General features: G+C 43.1%; 2 long non-coding RNA genes across 3 annotated transcripts; one reads left to right on the plus strand and one right to left on the minus strand.

The window, feature by feature from the left end:
* Nucleotides 1-7,096: 7,096 nt before the first annotated feature.
* Nucleotides 7,097-9,117, plus strand: LOC135453698 (uncharacterized). The gene is made up of 4 exons (XR_010441926.1): nt 7,097-7,269; nt 7,357-7,386; nt 8,045-8,173; nt 9,030-9,117. It is a non-coding gene; the product is annotated as an uncharacterized LOC135453698 (long non-coding RNA).
* On the minus strand, nt 9,037-14,615 carry LOC135453696 (uncharacterized). Of its 2 annotated transcripts, none has more exons than XR_010441924.1 (3): nt 14,462-14,567; nt 14,096-14,377; nt 9,037-9,133 (listed from the first exon to the last, which is right to left on the minus strand). It is a non-coding gene; the product is annotated as an uncharacterized LOC135453696 (long non-coding RNA). The 2 variants fall into 2 exon arrangements; XR_010441925.1 differs by lacking the exon at nt 9,037-9,133 and adding an exon at nt 13,787-13,835 and having other exon boundaries at nt 14,462-14,615.
* Between the last annotated feature and the right edge of the window lie 3,359 nt (nt 14,616-17,974).

The raw sequence follows: 17,974 nt of genomic DNA on the forward strand, positions 1-17,974 counted from the left end.
TCTTCCCAAAGTCTCCTTGCTAGGACAAAGCCCACCACCAAGAGGAGATGCCCTGGTGCAGGTGGGGACTGGAGCGCTGGCTGAGAAACAGCTGCACAAGGTGCAACATGTAACACATTCCTCAGCCATTCAAACCCCAGTATCGTCAGAAGACTCTTTCTGGTCTTAAAATTAATTATTAAGAAAAAAGAAAAACTAGTCAGAGAACAGAATGCAACTTACATGTCCTGATTCTTTTCACTCCTCTCCTTTCAGTCTGCCCTCGAGAAACGTCCCTGGAAGACACTGGAAGGGTTTGATTTTTTCGAGAATTTGGATGAGTTCTTAAGGCTCCTGGGTGAAAATGCCAAGCCACAGGACACAAACTAAGCTTCAAAGGAGCTCAAGGCACCTGTCCAGATTGCTAGAAGACCTGAGCTTAGCAGGAGGATACTCCTTCAAGCACTGCTATTGGGAGCTGTTATTTATTTGGATCTGTATTATTATTTATTTATTCATTCTATTTATTTAGAGAAACTTCAAATTATTTATTTTTACAATGAAGAAAGAAATACAATAATTATTTGCTTTAGAAGAGCTGCTCTGGGGATCCGGTTTGGGGGTTGATGTCACACTATTTCTCCTACGTGCTGTTCCAAGCCACAGCCTGGGCTCAGCTCTGCACCCCCGCGTGCTCTCTGAGGTGGCTCTGAGAGCCAACCTGTGGGGCAGAGCCATCCAAGTCACTCAGCACCTCCACCTCCCCTCTAGGAAGCTGAGGCCCTTTCAGCCTTATGAAAGAATGCACTTTTTCAAATTATACCTAAATACTTATTTTAACTGAAGACTTTTATTATGCACAAATGCAGTGACAATAATTTTAAAATGTTAAACATGTGAAGTGAAAATTGTATGAGCACGACTGTTCTCATTACAGCTGTGTGCTGCTGGCACAGCACTTGTACATTTTTTATGTTTAAGTTTTAACTTTCATGTTTAAGTTTTAACTTGGGAAACTTGTATGCAGAACTCTATGAAATGTACCCAAACTCTAACAGAATCTATGCAAAATAAATTTCCTGCACAAAAACAGAACTGGCAGTTTTTCTTTTGTGGCACATATAACACAAGCATAAAGACATTTTTTACATAAAAGTATATTGCATCATATATAATATATATAAAATATGTAATATGATATATATGTTTTAGATATAAAATATCTAGATGGCATAATATTTGATATACTATCTGTAGAATAATTGTTTTAAACACAATGTCAATGTCTCAATGTCTCCTACCCATGAGGTCTGGACAGTGTCAGCAGGGTATTATATACAGAAATCTTTAAGTTTATTATATTGGCTACAAATGAATGACAAAGAATTGTGTAGAGAATCATCATCCTTAGATCTAGACACTACCTAATACCACTAGTGTTTTCAAATTTGGGTAAAAGTAGCACTGAAATACTGCATCAGGATTTAGTTTCTTTCTTTGCTTTCACTTCACGATGGAGATCTCCCTCCAGCATCTCCTCTTTCCCATCCAGTTGGATATTCTGATTTCAGGAAAATTCACCCATGCAGAAGAAATCAAAATGTAGCTGTCTGAGCAAAATTCTCCAACATGTAGCGAACAGAAAAAAAATTTCCTTTTTGGGGCTGTGATGGGGAAACTAACAGGGACATCAGGGGTTGTTGGACACACGCCTTCCCCTCTGAGCAATCCAAACCTAGCCCATCGTATTTATGTACTTTTGCAGGCATTACTGAGCACCTACAAGAAATTTCCCTAAAACATATGATTCATGGAGAATTTAGCAGAGAGCAATGGCTGTGCAAGCCATGGTGTGCCTGTGGGATACCCCAAACACCACATCACCTGCAGGAAAAGGCAGGTTGAAGAGGCAGGGATATCCCTGCTGGAATCTGCAGGGATCCCTTAAGGCAACCCACAGTTTGAAAACTCAGCCAATTTCTGTAACAACACCTGAAGGGGAGTTCCTTGAGTGTGGGAGAAGAAAGTAGTCACTGTATGAACAGGGGAAAAACCACAACTCAGCAATAGGCTCAGTCATCATCTCTCTGCCACCCCAAAATAGTCAGGACTAAAACATTAACCAATACCTACAAAAAGAAAAAAAAATAGAATGCAGAAAATAAAGGTTTGACATTTTTAGTGGCTTTAGGTCAAAGCAGCTCACCCTGTGAGGAGGCGGGAGGAAGGTGACCCTGGTATGTCAGTGCTTTGGGATGGAGCTTGTAGCTCCTGTAATGACAGGACTCACGAGGGACCCGAGGGAACATTCTAGTCCCATCACCCCCAGCATGCAAAGCTGCTCTCTCCTTTGGGACTGGATGCAAAATAGAGGAATAATTAATCTTCTAAGGAGGGAAGGGGCCATGATCCAGTGGAATGAGAGAGGAAAATTTGCTTCTAAGGGAAGTTTTACATTTTTTAGCATAAATCTTCTAAGGGGGAGATAAAGCAATGGGCCAGGACTACTGGGAAATGCTGTGGACCATTGCTCATGGTGGGGAGGGAAGATCAAAAAATGGTGAGACACTGCAGAAAGCTGCCCTGAGAAGCTGGAGGTGCCCCATCCCTGAGAGTGCCCAGGGTCAGGTTGGATGGGGCTTGGAGCAACCTGGCATAGTGGAAGGTGTCCCTGCCCATGGCAGGAAACTGGGACTAAATCAGCTTTAAGGTCACTTCCAACTGAAACTATTCAGTGATTCCATGATCCTACAATAATGTTTCCCTTAGAATAGCCTGGAGAACAGCAGACACACATACTCCCAGAGCAATCATTTGCCCGAATACAAATACAATTATTACCACTATTATTCATCTCCCCCAGGCAACCCCTCAGGCTGGGATAAGTGGCAGAGTAGGCCAGCCCTCAGAGGGCTGTGCCAAGGTTTACCAGTGATATTTTCACCTGATGTCCATGAGGAATGATGAGGAGGACTCCATCTTATCAGAAGGCTAATTAACTACTTGATCATACTATATTATTCTATATTATATTACATTACATCTAAACAGAACCTGCCAAGCACTCAGCTCCACTCAACTGCCCTCATGACTGTCAGCCCACAGTCCCAACGCACACACACCTGGATCCAACTGGGCAGTGAATCACAACACTCACACCAGAATCCAACCACCAATTCCCTGCAGGTGAACAACCTTCCACAATGCATTCCACTTGTGCATTTTCCTGTGAACAACACAGGAACAGCAAATGAGATCAGAATTGTGTTCTCTTTCTCTGAGGTTCAGAGAATAAGAATCCCAGAGTAATCCTTGGGAAGTTGTGCCTTGCTTTTTTCTGTGAAGAGAAATGTGGCTACAGAGACTGGGCAGGGGTTTGTCCCCAGGAGCTGTTCCCAGAGGCCTGGCAGGGTTTCTCCCCAGTTTTCTCCCCAAAGCCCTGGCAGGGTTTCTGCCTAGAGGTTTCTCCCCAAAGCCCTGGCAGGGGTTTTCCCCAGTTTTCTCCCCAAAGCCCTGGCAGGGTTTCTGCCTAGAGGTTTCTCCCCAGAGCCCGGGCAGGGTTTCTCTCCAGTCTTCTCCCCAAAGCCCTGGCAGGGTTTCTGCCCAGAGGTTTCTCCCCAGAATTTACTCCCCAGAGGCCGGGCAGGGTTTCTCCCCAGAGGTTTCTCCCCAGAGGCCGGGCAGGGTTTCTCCCCAGAGGTTTCTCCCCAGGAGCTCTCCCCGGGCCGCGTGTGCCGGTGCCGGTGCCGCTCTCTAGGTGGCAGCCCTGGCCCGTTCTCCGCCGCAGCAGAGCCATGAAAACAAGCGCTGCCTGGGAGCTGCTCGCTCAGGCTTTTAATCTTTTCTCAGTATTACTCTGAAGAGCTCAGAAGTGTCACAGAAAGGTGAAGGAAGAGTTCAGATGAGCTGTTTTCTGAACGAGCTGGAAAAAGGGCTTGTGTGCCTCAGTTCCCAAACTTACTGATAAGGCATCCCCTAGGTGTGCAGCTGTCAGACTTTAACGTCAGATATTTTTCACCACTTTGAGAAATTTGGTGTTCTGCTTGTTTATCCCAGCTTCTCAAAACTCCCTGTGCCAACAGCCTTGAAACTCTTCAGCTGGTAAAAAATATGAGCACTCCTGTTTAGAGTATTTTTGGTATAAAACATGTTTTTATAAAAAACTCTAGATCAATAGGGTTTAATAAAGTCCAGCACCTCTCGTATAGAAAGAGTTGAAAGGAAAACAACTCTGTCAGTCCCCACAGATTCTAAGAGAAGGCTGGCTTTGAGCAGGAGTCAGTGCAGGCATGAGGGCTGGGCACTGACACCCAGCCCCTGCAGCATCACCAAAAGATTCATCCCATGCCCAGGGAGCTGTCTCTGAGCAGGAGCCTATTGATAACATCTTGCTGCTTCTCTCCAGCAGCTTCAAAGCTATTTGACACAAAGTCAGAGTATGTCTTCCAGTTAGGCATTTATCAAAAGGAGTGATACTGTTCCAAAAGGTATCTGGTACCAAAATAATTTGATAAATGGGTTTAGAAGGAGTCAGTATTTGCCTAATGGCTTAGGTGAACATACATAGGGCTTTGTATCTGGTGGGTCTGGTTATTAAATCCTTGTACACACTAAGGTGGTGGTTGAACCTCTCACCCACAGCCTCCCCTGGAGCAAATGATCCAGACAGAAGTGGGAGAAGGTAAAGGAGACTGTCCTTCCCTGATTTCTCCCACCTCCAGAGGTGAGGAGCAGAATGGGTTTCCTTGTTTTACCAACAGATGCTGAAACTCACATTGGAGAAAGTGCAAAGGCATTTTAGTTAACTATTTACATGTTTTGCATCTTTTGGTGTGCCAGTTCAGCACAATTGAACTTTCATCTTGGTAACTCATTTTAATCTGCTTTACCTCAGGGTGTCAGTTGAAAAGAGATGCATGCCCAAAGCTACTTGGTCTTGCAACAGCTTGGTTGGGAAATGAGGGGGCCTGGACAGCAACAAACCACGAGCAGCTTGATACTGAAATGTTGCCCTTTGAGAGAGGGATTCAGGCTTCTCATCAGAGAGCTGAATCAAAGCAGTGCTGGAAAGCACATCCATGACAACCATTTCCCATGTGCTTTTTGCTACAAGAACCTTTCACATAGCAATGTAAATAGCTTCTCCAGTTTGCAAAGCAGGTAAATAAACAGTGAATAACGTGCCCATGCTTAACGTGGATTAATTTTTATAGTAGGGGCAAACCAAAACAAACTCAGACAAAGAATTTAGAACATCATCCAGTCTCAAATATTCATATTCATATTATTAGTAGTAATGTTATTATTATAATTATTTAGAAGACTATCCAGGAGGAAACATAACCCTGACTCAACACAAAATTCCCTTTATCAAATCTGGAAAACCCCTTCAACAAACTCTGTGCTTTGTCAGACATTTTCTACGAAATTACATATCTAAAAATCAAATACAGACTTAGAATAGAAACTGGCCTATACAGGAAATATTCAGGAGAGACCCTAACACCAGCTGGCCCAGGCTGACAGGGACATTGGCAAAGTTTGGTGCTCTGGCTGGGAGCTTGGCTCTTCCCTCACCCTTCCCAAAGAGCACTTGCCAAACACGTTGCTTCTGGCACTGAACAAGGAGTTCCTCCCAGCTCTCTGCTGGAGCCAGGGCTGCTCCTGAGCACAGAACAAGGTGAGGCAGCCCAGCTGTCCTGGGGAAGGTTACAAAACCTCCCACTGCACTGCCAGGCATGGTTGGCACCAACGCTGATGATGAGTGATTTCCCTTTCCCTGGTGGCCAGAAATAACTTCACACTCAGAGCTCCCTTGATGACTGCTCTTTGATTGGCTGTAACATTAATTGCTACCTAGCATAGAACAAATTACTCTTTTTTGTATTTAGAGCTGCATTGCCTTCACGTTTGGAAGCGAACTGCCTCATGTGTTCACTCTGCTCTCAGCTGACTGTGCTGGGAGAGCTGCAGTTACTCTGAAAGCTGGGGGAGCCCTGTGGGACACTGGGGTCCCACCCCAAAGGACCCCTGACAATGTGGCACTGTCCTTGCAGCCCCTCTTGTCCCCATGTAAATTACATGAAGTGTTACATAAAGGCCCAAATACCATTAATGAAGAAGCAAATATTCCCTGTCCCATGAGAAGGAGAAGCTGTAATTGCCACCTGAGACTGCAGATTTGCACAGCATTATCATACAAATTAATTGTAAGGGTGCCAATTAATGCCAGGGGTAAGATGCAGCTCTCACAATGAACAAACAGCCTATTGTTTTCTTTTCAGGTCAAAGAGATGATATGTGCTCTAGAAAAGCAGTCAGATTTGCAAGGCTGCTATACATGTCTGTGCCCCCCCAGATCACACTGCAGGGATGTAGATTATTAATTAGGTCCTGTGGGCTCCATCTTTAGCTGATATTAGCTCCAGAGGTGCTGAAATTGTTGAACTGCAAAAATTTACAGCAATATAGATATAGTCTTATCTGAGGGGAAGCAATCCCCTTCATGGCTGTGTTACTACAAGTTTTCTCAGATATTTTCCTTGATAGGACAAAGCAGAACGGCTTCAAATTGACAGGGCAGGGTTAGATTGGATGTTAGGAAGAAATTCTTCCCTGTGAGGGTGGTGAGGCCCTGGCACAGGTTGTCCAGACAAGCTGTGGCTGTCCCATCCTGGAAGTGTCCAAGTTCAGGCTGGATTGGGCTCTGACCAACCTGGGCTAGTGGAAGCTGTCCCTGGCCATGGCAGGAGGTTGGAACAAGATGAGCTTTAACGTCCTTCCAACCCAAACCATTCTATAATTCTATTATTATTGTTATTTTTTTATGATATTTATGCCTTTACACATCACTTTTTCTTGCATTAAAGCATTGCTATGAAGTCAGAGACTTTAGGAAATTTACCAGAACTTTAATCACAGAAGTTTCTCAAATCTGATATGCTGATAATTCAACTTCTTAAGCTCTTGTTGTTGACTGATTTGAATGATTTATGAATGAGATAAGATAGCAACCACATCCTGCATTTACCCATCTTCTCTATATAAGCCAGCCTCCTATCTGCCTGGAGAGAAGAGCTTGAATTCAAAACCCTTTTCAGATATCAGGGCTCAAGCTCCCAAATTAACACCTTTAAAATGCATCCTCATGTATTCTTGCTACTATTGAGTTCTGGGGTGTCCAGTTACTTTCTCCCTCAGAAGGAAATGCCTCATTGGTTGAACGAGGTTAAATACCCACTGGTTGATGAAATGCTTTGTTTGCTGGAGGGTGAAAATGCACGCATAAAAGTAAACAATTTCCCTGCTGCCCTGACACCAGATTTGCTTTTTGAGATGATTTCCAGTTTGTGACTAACAAATTTCTATTGTTTCCAGGTGAACTTGTCCACACCGGTCTACGTAAAGGTAAGAACCTGTTGATTCCCTTCTATTATTTTCAGTAAGTCTCCAAAGGGTACTTGGAGTGTAACCTCTGGCATAGCAAGTCTGAGGACATTTACAGCAAGTTGTAATTGTTGCAGATATAAGTGGTGTCCCAAAATACTGATGCAATGACCTATTTTTAAAAGATTATGAGAGCTACTAACTGTTCTAATTGCTCCTAAAGATAATCACGCCGTAACTCAATTTTTATCAGTTCTTTTTGATATTTTTCCAGAGAAATTTCTGCTGGTGATTGCAAAGTCTGGTCTTCAAAGGGCTGGCAATATAAAGAAAATGTTTAAAGTAGCTCTCCCTAAATGTCCTACTTCCAAAGCAAAGACAAAATTAATCACTCTCTGACTTAGATGGAATCAAATCAAATTCCCAATGTGGTCACATCCTCCACTGACAGAAACTGGACCCTTTTTATTTCAAAGTTTCCAGCTATGATAGTTAAGAAAACTGTCCTTATAACACTTCTGGCAAGAAGGAAGCAAAGAGGAAATCCTAAAAAGAATGAAAGAAGTTTAGATTTTCAGAGAAAAATGGTGTATTCAATATGATTTATTAACAGTTCTTTTAAGAAAGAAAAGCTTTCTTGTTGCGCGAGAACACTATATATTTTGCATTTTTCTCCTAGAAACCAGACTGTGCACATAAGAATGCTGAAGTATTTATTCATGAACTAAAAAAGCTTCACAAATGGACATGCATGAAAAAAGTGGAGAAAGATATGAAAGAGCTAGAAAGAAATTGCAGTATTTTCAAGGTAAGCTTCTACTATTTTTTCATTTGCATTTCAAACTTTTTTCTCATTGTTATCCATTTATCCAGGGTTTTTAAAACCAAGTGATTTACCATTCTCACCTTTTATCAAAGAAATGATCACTCATTTTTAATTTTGAACCAGCTGCAGCCCTAGGGAAGGACATCAAGCTTTCTCTCCCACACACAAATTCATTCTTATGGAGACCATATCAATATGGCTCAGTTAGACCTGCAGTAATGAAGATTATCTATTAGGTGCAGTTAATAATGACCTGTACAGCTTGTCCTTCAGAAAGAACAAGACAATTAATAGCAGAAAAACCATATCAGAAATACTACAGAGAAAGAATTGGATTTTGAATCCAAAAGAGAGAAAGACAGAGAAGTTAGGGGATAGAAAATTGTTTTGCATGGACCAGTGGCTAAATTTCCAACAATAATTGTGTTCAGGTAATCCCCTGCAATAGAGAAGCAGGCTTTAGGAAGAAAACCAGATAAGCATCAATTTTCTGTCTATTGCAGCTGCAGAATAAGCCATGTCGAAGTGACCCACACTGCTGCAGCTGGGAGTGTGCTGGGACCCAGCCAGTGTCCCTCACATCCCCAGGATCTGGTATTGTGACAGAAATGTTTTTCACCTTCTTGATTGGCAGATGACTCCTCTGCCCTCCCAAATCAACTCAGAAAAGTCTGCAGTACTGTGAAAGTCACAGAGAAATAGCTAATGACTAGTGATCTCTACGAATTGAGTGAAATGGTTTTGGGGGTGTGAAGGACAACATCCTCCATCCCAGTGAGCTGAGACCGAATGTGCAGCATCTGTAACTCATTCATCAATACCTCCTTTTTCCTCTTAGAAATCTTCATTCAACAAGAGCTGCTCAAAGAAGTCAAATACTGATTTCTCGGAATTTAAAGCGAGTCTGGAAGAATTCCTGAGATGGATCAATCAGAAGCAGGACTGCAAGAATGTTGGGAGAAGCAAGTTCAGTTTCTACCCGGTTAATAGAAACCTGGATGGTAAATGCAGCTGCCATGACCCCTGGAAATCCCACCAAGCCTTGGGCTAGGGAAGAGCTGCCCAGGCACTGAGGGGCTGGCTGGGAAGGGGAGGGGGACATATGGCTGTTATAAAGTAGAGTCTTTACTAATCAAGGCAAATATTCTGATGCTAATTAATGTTAAATTTTGATGACTAATGCAAGGAGGCAAATTAAAACTCTACACAGCAATTAAAACTTCATATAACAAGCATGACCAAGTGTCATCGTTTATTTTGTTATCAAATGTGAAGTGTGTTATGTCACTAGAGTTTTATGGTATAAGGATACACCATAGCCTTATACCACATGTGAGGGAAAAAAGGAACAGAAAACCAAACACTGACCCACAGACCAGGAAATAGAACCCCCAGGAGGGTTGAAGAGACCCAACAGCCACCATTCCATGTTCTTTTACCTGAGCACAAAATTCATGCTTCTAGTTTCCACTGCTTTACAATGAGCTTTAACATGAGCCTAACCTAATAAACCTTGATGCTCCATGTGTGACTGTGGCTGCAGAGTCTTCTCTCAGTGCACTAAACAGACTTTTCTTTGAATTTTTCACTTTTTTACAATACAGAATTGTACAGGTTATGACTAGATCCAAACTGATGCTGAATATCATGCCTTAAAAAGATACTAAGCATAATATTCCTTGCACAAGATCTCACACAGCTCTGTGTAGGTCAGTATAAACTGGATGCCAATGCTGTTTTTCTGTTATATATCTGTGGGGTTTTTTCTACTATATATCTGCATTTTTGAACAAGTCTTAGGTAGAGACTTAAATGGGAAGAAGTTTTTAAAAATGCAGACTACCTCAAGGTAGTGGTTAAGGCCAGTTCCAGTCATGGCAATACCAGCACTCCTAGTCTGCACTAACAACACCAAGGTAACAGATAGAAAAGGTCGTGGATGATGGGTTTCCCAAGGGTTGCTGACAACTGTTCCCATGAGATTCAGAGACACCACAGATTTAAAGGGTTGTGTCCTCACAGCTAGAAAAAAGGGGGGAACCCAGACTTCTCTAAGTACAGATAGAGCTACAATTTGCCATAAAATTGAGCCAAAAAACAATTGGCTTGTATAATTACAAATCTAGCCAATGTCAGTTAAAAATCCATAGCTCTTCTAAGCACAGAAAAAGCTGGACCTAAATTTGAAACTACTGTGATAAAACATAATGGAGTCGTTAATTGGTTTTCTAACTCTGAAACATGACAGATATTTGTGTGCTAGATGAAACTTACCTTGGTGCTTAGAACACTGAACATATTTCACCCCTCCCACTCACAGCCTACCTAAGGTTGGTGAGCTTTGGACAAGGAATGGTCAGGACCCAACTGATTAAAGTCACTAACAACCATGGAAATTCCTTGTCATGGCAGTACAATTCATCACAGATGTAAACCTTGTAATTCATACACACAAGCCAGAAGGTTTGCACCATTTCCCATCATGTCTGGATCACTAACCAATACCCAGTCTAGACTGGACCATCAGAACTAATTTTTGCAGCTGATGAAATAGTGGTAAGAGGAAGGAAGAGAGACAGCATTTATAAAGCATGTGGAGAAAAATATCTGTTCTATTGTCACGCTTCAGTCCCAACATAAGGAGTTTTCTGCCATGCTCAGCAAGCCCTGAACCATCTGGCATCTCCAGGTTAAAACAGCAGTGGTGATGGGGTCATACAGGTCTTGCTGAAGCTCTCTGCATCTTTTTGCATACTAGGCAAGATAAGCACTCTGGAAACCCCCACATCATAGACAACCTTGAAAACTGAAACAAAATTATAAAGCTCAAAGTCTACGAAAACATCTGATATCCCAACAAGATCTGAATTGTAGCAAGATTCTGTAGGGCCATATTCACACAGCCACATGAAGGATGAGTTTCTGTGGTTGTGTGAGAAAGGATGGGACTACACAAAGAAACAAATCTGCTGAATTGCTGTCTTAAAATTCCTCACAGCACATACAGTAAATGCAACCAACTCCTGGCCTTCCTCTCAGAGCAGCTGCTGAGTAATACATGAATTTGCTCATATATTTAGCCTTGCCTCAACTGCCAGAGGACCTCATAAAATATTAGAAGATACCCAGTTTAATAGTGGTTTGTTTTAAACCTAGTGTGTTTCTTTCTCTAAGTCGCTGTTTAATGTGATGTATGTGTGATCTCACCTTTGCCCTGGGGTTTTCCTCGAGGTCATGCAGCTCCTTTCTCTGCCCAACCATTTCAAAGCAGAGCTCAGTTTAAAAACAGAAAGAAATTGAACAGAACTTTGTTCAGTTTCATGAACCCTAGAGATGACCAAAGTGGTCCTGCCCAACCCCATGAAAAATAACAAGTCAGCCCACAATATTTCCTGGAGCTGGCCTTGTTCAAACACACCCTAAGGGTTTCACAAAACCCCACAGAATAAGAGATATTGCACCAGTCAGTGTTTGAACTGGGATGGTAAACAGAAAAGTCACATTATCATCAGGAAGGTATTTATTCTGCAGAAGTCTATGATTTTTAGGAGCTCTTGCCAGAGGACATCTTTTTATTACTACCTGTGGTCAGGTTGGCTGAGATACAGTTGGGTTTTCCCACTGAGCCCCTCCCTACTCAAGCAGCTCCTCCAAGGTTTAACCTTAATGTAATTCAGTTTAACTTTTAAAATCCCAAGCATGGCATTTGGGCTTAGTATTCCACTGACCTGATCAGAAAGTCCTGTAGCACTCCCAGAATGACTCATGTTTGGTTTTTGAAGTCCATAAAGAGAGAGGGAAAAACCCCTACTCACCTACTCACACTGTACTATGCCCACTCTTAAATTCAGGTCACTCCTCCTGTATAAATGTTTATTTTTCCATACATCTACTTGCAGCCCTTGCATCAAGGAAATGCAGGAAAGGAAACCAGATTAGAATTAAAATCCGAATTTCAAACTGGATAGGCGGCAGCTGCATTTTCCTCACTACTTTATGAATGCATTTATCTTGCATGTTTCCTGCACACATATGTTGCCCTCTCACATAAAGTCCTCAAGGTCAAAGCCTTGCTCAGTTATTCCTCATGTTTTACAATATGAAGTAACCAAGTAAAGTTTACAAACAAGCATAAAAATTCTACACCAGTGCCCTGATGTTTTTTCAGGTCTCAGAGTATGTATAAGGATAAACCAACCAAACCTGGGCAAAGCTTTTAAAATACTCTGATGAAGCCTATACTTAAAGCAAATGCTTCTATAGAAAAAAGAAAACATATCATTTAGGATGATTCCTGATATCACCCATCAATGTGAAGTTATGAGAGGACTCACACAAGTTTAACTCAGAGGATTTGACCCAAAGGAAGCACAGGCAGATAACTTCAGCATGTAAATTCTTCCCATGACTTTATCAGAGCACGGAAATAAACCAGGCACTGAGGCTACAGTACCTGGTTACCATAGCTGACATATTTGAAACTCTTTTTTTTGTGTCTTAAGATACAAAGAGCTGTTAGCCACATCCTTGAGTCACAAGTGCTGTGAGCGGACAAAAAATGTAATCTTATTAAAAGAAACCATAACCTTCAATAACAATAATAGAACTAACTACAGGACAGAATAGAAAATAATTTTAAAAGCTCATATTAAAAATGTCAGTGGAAGAAATGGCAAGTATTAAAAAATTTGTTTGGACTAACGGCACATCAGCAATCCATAGACTATAAGCCTGGTTATCATTGACTGTAACCTTATGTAAAAGATATAAAAGAATTAATTTCCCAAAGATGTAAGGCCTACAGAAACCCCATCTGATTCTGGTCAGAAACAATCCTGAACCAACCCTAATTTTCTATATACAATTTCCTAAGTTATTTGAATCTTCATCCAGAATTTGAAACTTCTCAAGTGCAATGCACTAAATACTCTCAAAGGCAATGGAAAAAAAAAGAAATCTGGATCTAATGTTCTTGGCAGCAGCACAATCTGTGTTCTAATAACTTCCATAAGGACCGGGCTTGCATGTCTTGAAGCCTATTTTATGTGATACTCTTCACATGCAAGGAGTCTTAATTTTTATTACTTGCAATTAAATGCTTCTTATCTGCCCTCACAAAGGGTCTAAACTTAGGGTGCAGGACAGAATGCTCGAGGGACCTGAGTGCACTTTTAACCACCTCCCATGAGCAAACAACAGAAAGAATGGGAAAGCCCCCTCCCTGCCTCCCTCTGCTATCTGCAACAGCATCGTCCCTGTTCTCTCTCCTGATCTGAGCAATCCTGCTTGCAGAGAAGCAGGAGGCACATCCCATCCACCTCCTACTGAGTCAGCATGGATCCACTCTACAAAAATCCAGACACATTAGCCTTGAAAAGTCACAGTTCTCCCAGAACCTGGTGGCAAATACAAATGTATTGTAATAATAGTTGCTCTTCCTAAACTTAAATGTTACTCTCTAAAAATTGCATATTTCAAATAAATTGTGGAAAAAATACAACAGCTAGAACCAGAGGAACAAATAATTTTTCTGGTGGCCAGAAGGCTACTGGATGTATCTGGTAATTTCCAAAGTACAGCACAAGAATAAGCTTACCTTATTGCTTCTTTTTTCTTGCCAAGGTGTTACTCAGAACAGAGTCACCTGTGATCATCGACAGCGTACAATGGAAGAAGTGTAAAAGGGGCTTTAGCTTTAGAAAAGTTATAAAGGAAGATAGAAAATAAAACACAAAGAGGTGTGATAGACTGAGACCTCCCTCCCTGAGATGGAGGGGTGAGATAAGGCTGTGGTTGATGTGGTGGGAGCTGAGCACAGGCAGTGGTCATCGCTGCACCCCCACTTCCTGCCCCATCCAGAATTCATTCCCCAAAAGCACATAAACCAAAATTAAATGAGCTTACTTCAGTTTCTGATGTGAATGGAGTGCTGCTGGAAGGTTGGGGATGGATTACCCTGGATGAAGTACTCAGCATCCCAGGCACAGGTCCTGCCTCCCCAAACCACACAGCTGAGAGCAGATCTTGCTGCAGTGTCCACCTGGTTCCCATCCCCTGCCAGGCTGTGAGTGCAGGGCAGGCTCAGGCCCACAGTGCCAGGTCTGGTTTGCAGACTGGAATCCAATCCAGCAGAAAGTAGAACATGATTTCCCGGAGCTCAGAGGAGCTTCTCGTTCTGTGATCTCACTAGGATTCAAATCAATCATCAGAAACCTCCTTTATCCAGTTGTTACTCACTGAGCCTCTCAGTTCTAGAGAATGCATCCCTACCAAGCAGCTCTTCTGCCAGTGTGGCTTTCCAGTTACAGCAGCATCCCTTCAGTTAAGTGAAAAGGCACTGAAATGTAAATCTGAGCACTAACCAGTGGCCCCAGAGCCAAGATTAATTACTTGCAAGGCAGTTGAAGCTTTGGTTGATCAAACTAACAATGTCCATGGCAGGTAGTTGCACACCTGGAGGTGATGATCAACTGGAAAGCTTTGCCCAATGACTGACACTTGCAGAAGCTGCACAGCTGATCTCCCTTAAATCATCACCACCACCAGGCCCAGCTTTAACAAGCACCAAGGCTGGTTCTGAGCAGCTTGTACAGGTGCTGTTTCACACCTGGTGCAGATCAAGGTTATGCTAGCAAAACAACGGCTCTTGATAGTAAAATTTCATTTTAATTTCCACCCCATTTTAATGAAATATTAGTTCCAGCTTTTACATGTAAACCGCGGCCTGGCTCAGAAACAGAGCTACCAGCCTGCAGCAAACAGCAGGACTGGGGAAGGACAGGACCAAGCTCTTGGAGAAGAGCAGAGCCTCCTCTGTCAGCCCCGTGGAAAGCTCCTTTGCACCACACCACTTTGCCTCTGAATTATTTACTTTTGCCAGAAGGGTTGAAAATTGTTTTGTCAGTAAAAACCAAACCAACCACACGCAGGTGAGCAGTGCTCTCAAACAAATTAAACTCCTCAGGCTCCACTCTGCCTTGCTTTGATGTGCTGAATAACAGAGGTGCCAGGTGTGCTTCCACTGCAAGGTGCCTCAGATCCCACCCACCCCCTCTTCAGCTCAGGGAAACCTCACTGTGAGTTATAAAAGCTTCTGGAAGTGTAAAATAACCTATATTTACTCCAGGTAACATGTTAAGGAAACAAGGTCACTTGTTTCTCCTGCCCCTCTCCAAAGGATATTGCATTAACTTACTGTGTAGATTGAACACAACTATCTGATACTTTGTCCTGTTCTCTGGAAAATAACTTTTTCCAGTTTTGGAATCCACAACAATCACTTTGTCCTTTCACCCAGCTGTGGCTCAGGGCCACCACAACAAGCTAGCCACTGCTCCCACTGCCAAGCACTGCACAGGCTCCTCAAAGCACTTAAGGGATAAACATCACTCACAAGTGAGAATTCAGCATTTTATTAAAGGAGTTTTTTTTAATAACACTTAGCATATTTTTAAATTGTTTTTGCTTTCTTGGGTTTTTTTGTTTGTTTGTGGTTTTTAAAAACAAATATGCTTTTAATAAAGTTGGTTTCTAGGAAACAACTCAGTCCTGGAGTGGCCAAGCAGTTGGACCAAATGATTGCTGCAGGTCCCTTCCAGCCGAATGATTCCATTATTTTCTCCCTCCCAAGCTCCAAATGCTCCTTCTCACACGATTCTGGTGGCTCTGGCCAGCAGCTGGCCCAGCTGCACAGGATCAGCCTCCCAGTTCCCCACACAGCTCTCCAGCCACGCTGCAGCTACGTGGCAGCCTGAGCACGAGCTGGTGGCACATCCAGAGGACAAGCAGGGGACACCTCAAGGGTGGCTTCAGAGCCAGCCATGGTCAATCCTGCTCGAGAGGAAATGTTCAACAGTGCTGTCTTTGAAGAATTTCCCAAGTTATTATTTCCCATAGGATTAAACCCAAACTGCAAACTCATTGTAACTTTACAAACAGAATTTGGATAGCTCAAGTGTCCAGCTAAAGGGGGCTGTTATGTATCAGCAGCTCAGGAAGCTTTTCTGATAACACAAGCTTGGCTGGGTAAATCCTTTCTTTGAGAAAGGGATTTCTTGGTCATCACTGTGGTACAGGACACATAAGGGATTTAACCTGAGAGATATTTAGAAGAAAAGCAGAGCCAGCATGGTGCTGCTGGGGCAGCTCTGGGGGGCTCCTGAACCATGAGGTGCAGCTGCTCAGCCCTGCTGGGCTCACTGGCTGTTATCCAGCCCCGCAATCACCTCGGCTGCACGAGTGGCTCCACACATCCTGGCCTTGACTCTGAGAAGTGCTGAGCTGTGCACCTGTGACTGATGGGGTGGAAGATGCAGCTGCCTTTATCTGTGTATCGAGCCCTGGAGCTGGGCTGGGGCATTTCTTAGAGAACATTTACTGCCTGATGGTTGTTTCTTCATGCAGCAGCATCCCATGTTGTGCTGCCTTTGGGCAAGAATTCTGAGAGACAAAAACCTTCCTGGCCTGTTTTATCTGCTGTCAGCTCTTAGAGTAGTTTTTATGCTGTTTCAATAAAAACCAGATAGGTGCCCCAGAACAGCCATGAAAAGTGAGGAAGGGGTTTTTTCACAGTTAGGTGGATCACTGTGCACTTGTTCACCCCAGCCTGATTGTGCCTAATGGAGGGAGAGGTATTTTCCAAGCTATTTGCTGTTCCCTCAATGCCTGTATCTTTCCTCCTCCCTAAGGAGGCACCTGGCACTGGGTGAGACAAACCCCATCTGGCAGCAGCCCACCAGGATGGCAGGAGCAGAGCAGTGCTGGAAGATGAAGTTAAATCTTGGATTAAAATACCCAGGAGAGATGAGGTAGAGGAGCATTCCTGGGAACACCCAGTCCTGCTCCAGACTTGGGTTTGTAAAATCCAACTTCCCAGCTGGGTATAAGACACACTTCAGACTTCCTGAACTCAGAACTGCTATTTCTGAAAGACATCAAAGTGCAAGCAGCCAGAGCAGCACCTCAGCAGAACTGAATGCCAAGTGTCAAAAAGAGGCACTGATTGCACAAGGGTGAGTAAGAAGCTTCTCATCAGTCTGGAGCTTCAAATTTGTGGCTTCCCAGATATAACTTAAAAATGGCATTTCATCATTTAATGGTTTGCAGAAACAAAGGTCTGGTACTCTCAAGGGTGACTCTCCTTGACACCTTTGCTTGCTTTGGCTGCCTGGAGCCACTGGGGACAAATCACAACTAACAGAGTATGGCAATATTACTTTGAATTCATGCAAAAGCTTCCATTAGCTCTGACTCCAGCCCTGGCAGTGCTGCCATGGGGTTCTGGTCAGTCCTCAGCACATTAGACTGACATTCTGGTCAGTCCTTGGGCACATCACACACTGCTGCAACGTCACTTGGTGCTGGATGAGGTTCTGCTCACCGAGGCTGCAGTCCATGGCTGCTCCCCTCCACCTTTAAGCACACCCGAAGTTCTACAAGTGTTTCCTCTGTACTGCTTCAAAACCAACTCCAGCTTGCCATTTCCTCTTTCCTGTGAGTAAACCCAGACTAATTGTCTTGAAAATCCAAGCTATCATTTACTCAGAGCAAAACACAGAGATGAAAACCACAGCAGTGCAGCCTGTGCAAAGCTTCTGACTCAAAGAGATTTTTTGTCAGTGCTCTTCTTTCATGGGAAGTTCAGTCATGGGCAAGCTCTTGTGAGAAGCAAGATTCAAAGCTGGGAGCGTATAACAACTCAGATGCTCGTCTTACTGAGGTACAAACCTGAGTCATTGAGCAGTCTGAATTCCTAGGCAACATGTCAATGCAGAAATAGTTTCT

Source organism: Zonotrichia leucophrys, chromosome 13, assembly GCF_028769735.1.
Source record: "Zonotrichia leucophrys gambelii isolate GWCS_2022_RI chromosome 13, RI_Zleu_2.0, whole genome shotgun sequence".
In the NCBI taxonomy this organism is placed as follows: Eukaryota; Metazoa; Chordata; class Aves; order Passeriformes; family Passerellidae; genus Zonotrichia; species Zonotrichia leucophrys.